The sequence below is a fragment of the Anastrepha ludens genome, unplaced genomic scaffold (assembly GCF_028408465.1).
Source record: "Anastrepha ludens isolate Willacy unplaced genomic scaffold, idAnaLude1.1 ptg000123l, whole genome shotgun sequence".
NCBI classification, from domain to species: domain Eukaryota; kingdom Metazoa; phylum Arthropoda; class Insecta; order Diptera; family Tephritidae; genus Anastrepha; species Anastrepha ludens.
The window spans coordinates 17,501-20,938 of NW_026530100.1; the positions used below are offsets into that span (position 1 = coordinate 17,501).

General features: G+C 33.4%; 2 non-coding genes across 2 annotated transcripts; both read right to left on the reverse strand.

Annotated features, from left to right (window-relative positions):
* Positions 1-112: 112 nt before the first annotated feature.
* On the reverse strand, positions 113-293 carry LOC128871314 (5.8S ribosomal RNA). The gene has a single exon (XR_008455880.1). It is a non-coding gene; the product is annotated as a 5.8S ribosomal RNA (ribosomal RNA).
* Positions 294-860: 567 nt separating this feature from the next.
* Positions 861-2,851, reverse strand: LOC128871316 (small subunit ribosomal RNA). The gene has a single exon (XR_008455882.1). It is a non-coding gene; the product is annotated as a small subunit ribosomal RNA (ribosomal RNA).
* Positions 2,852-3,438: the final 587 nt, after the last annotated feature.

Consider the following 3,438-nt stretch of genomic DNA (forward strand, 5'->3'; position numbering starts at 1 on the left):
TTTATTTTTTTGCTATTAATATTATGAATTATTTAAAATCCAATAATATACACATTTGCTTAAATTCAATTATTTTTATAAAAGAATAAGCAACTTATTTAGCATAGTCTTACAACCCTCAACCATATGTAGTCCAAGCAGTACTTTAAAATTTAATTTAATGTACATAACAGCATGGACTGCGATATGCGTTCAAAATGTCGATGTTCATGTGTCCTGCAGTTCACACGATGACGCACAGTTTGCTGCGTTCTTCATCGACCCATGAGCCAAGTGATCCACCGCTTAGAGTATTTTTTTATTTATTTTTTATTTATAACAAATGTCAATTTTTTTTTGCATATATTAATTGAAAGAGTAAAATTAAATAATAATAATAATAAAATATAAATTGATTTTCTTTCAATAATATATATCAAATATATTTAACTCTAAACATTTTTATTAAGTTGCGAATGTCTTAGTTCAACAATAATACAGTGGTGGTATTTATTATGTTTGATTATTTTGTATTTTTTTAATCATTTTATTTATATATAAATATAATAATAAATATATACCACTTTTGTTATTGTGAACAAATTAACTTATCATTCAATCAAATGAATAATAAGTACAACTTTCTATTTTCATGTTTAAAGGTTTTTAAAAGAAAAAATAAGAAAAAACATTACAAAATGTACCATCATATTATATTTAATATGATATAATTGATGGATAACAAATTGAATGAAAAAGAATAAAAAGAATATGGATTCAAAATAATTATAAATTTTTCTTTTTTTTCTTTTTTTCTTTTGTTTGTTTTTGTTTTTATTTGTTTTGGCATTGTTTGTTTTTCTTACGGATATGGAACACAATAATGATCCTTCCGCAGGTTCACCTACGGAAACCTTGTTACGACTTTTACTTCCTCTAAATAATCAAGTTCGGTCAACTTTTGCGAAACAACCGTGACACACGAGGCGTCACAGTGATCACGTCCGGAGACCTCACTAAATAATTCAATCGGTAGTAGCGACGGGCGGTGTGTACAAAGGGCAGGGACTTAATCAATGCGAGTTAATAACTCGCACTTACTGGGAATTCCAAGTTCATGTGAACAGTTTCAGTTCACAATCCCAAGCATGAAAGTGGTTCAGCGGTTTACCCGGACCTCTCGGTCTAGGAAATACACGTTGATACTTTCATTGTAGCGCGCGTGCAGCCCAGGACATCTAAGGGCATCACAGACCTGTTATTGCTCAATCTCGTTACTGCTAGACGCAATTTGTCCATTTAAGAAGCTAGTGTCCTTATAATGGGACAAACCAACAGGTACGACTCCACTTATATAAACACATTCAAACACTTGTACATTCAAGATGTACGCATGAAAGAAGGCTATATAAGTTTCAACATCATAATCCTGAAAGCATCTATTTAATATATTTGAGTCTCGTTCGTTATCGGAATTAACCAGACAAATCACTCCACGAACTAAGAACGGCCATGCACCACCACCCATAGATTCGAGAAAGAGCTATCAATCTGTCTTACACGCTTATGTTCGGACCTGGTAAGTTTTCCCGTGTTGAGTCAAATTAAGCCGCAGGCTCCACTCCTGGTGGTGCCCTTCCGTCAATTCCTTTAAGTTTCAGCTTTGCAACCATACTTCCCCCGGAGCCCAAAAGCTTTGGTTTCCCGGGAAGCGACTGAGAGAGCCATAGTAGTAGCTACACCCAATTGCTAGCTGGCATCGTTTATGGTTAGAACTAGGGCGGTATCTGATCGCCTTCGAACCTCTAACTTTCGTTCTTGATTAATGAAAACATCTTTGGCAAATGCTTTCGCTTAAGTTAGTCTTACGACGGTCCAAGAATTTCACCTCTCGCGTCGTAATACTAATGCCCCCAAACTGCTTCTATTAATCATTACCTCTTGATCTAAAAACCAATGAAAGTAGAACAGAGGTCTTATTTCATTATTCCATGCACAAAATATTCAGGCATTTGGAGCCTGCTTTAAGCACTCTAATTTGTTCAAAGTAATTGTACCGGCCCACAACAACACTCGATGAAGAGCACTGAAGTAGGTTTAAATAGGAGGAATATATAAAAAATACATTGTATTAATTATATATAAGAACTCCACCGGTAATACGCTTACATACATAAGGTAATGTACATACCACAATATATAGTTGTACTACCCGTATGAAGCACAAATTCAACTACGAACGTTTTAACCGCAACAACTTTAATATACGCTATTGGAGCTGGAATTACCGCGGCTGCTGGCACCAGACTTGCCCTCCAATAGGTCCTTGTTAAAGGATTTAAAGTGTACTCATTCCAATTACAGGGCCTCGGATATGAGTCCTGTATTGTTATTTTTCGTCACTACCTCCCCGAACTGGGAGTGGGTAATTTACGCGCCTGCTGCCTTCCTTAGATGTGGTAGCCGTTTCTCAGGCTCCCTCTCCGGAATCGAACCCTGATTCCCCGTTACCCGTTGCAACCATGGTAGTCCTAGATACTACCATCAAAAGTTGATAGGGCAGACATTTGAAAGATCTGTCGTCGGTACGGGACCATACGATCTGCAAGTTATCTAGAGTTCAACCAATTTAACGATCAAATGATCGCTTGGTTTTAGTCTAATAAAAGCACACGTTCCATAAGGTCCGTGTTTATATTGCATGTATTAGCTCTAGAATTACCACAGTTATCCAAGTAACTGTTAACGATCTATGGAACCATAACTGATATAATGAGCCTTTTGCGGTTTCACTTTTAATTTGTTTGTACTTAGACATGCATGGCTTAATCTTTGAGACAAGCATATAACTACTGGCAGGATCAACCAGAATAATATATATATTTGTTTATATATTTTTCTTTGTTTTTCATATTTGAAAATTTCATAAATTACGGTGTATATAAAAAGTAAAGGGGGAAAACGCACATACAATAGAACATAATTTTAATAACACAATTTATGTATCATCTCATCATCATCATCATTATTATTATTATTATTTATTAATAATGTGCTTTTATTTGTATAAAATATTTGTATTTTATTTGGTCTTCTTCTTTGTTGTGTTTTTCTTTCATTTTCTTTCGTTCAATGTGCGCTCCCGCCGACCCCTTTAGCTTTTCTTATCAGAATTCAAAAACCGTTTTTTTATGAAAAAGAATTTTCGTTCTCTATATATATTTTGTATAAAAATATAAGAACGATATTTCTTCTTAATATTTGCCAATTTTCAAATGTATCATTTTTAATAACATTTTACTTTTTCTTCAAATGCATTTTTAATGTAATAATTTCATATATTACATAATTTTTCTCTCTGAATTGAAATTAATAATTCCATAATTCTATTTTTTAATCATAAATATATATATGATTGAAAAAATTTCTCCTTTTTTCTTTTGTTTAAAATTTAGTTTT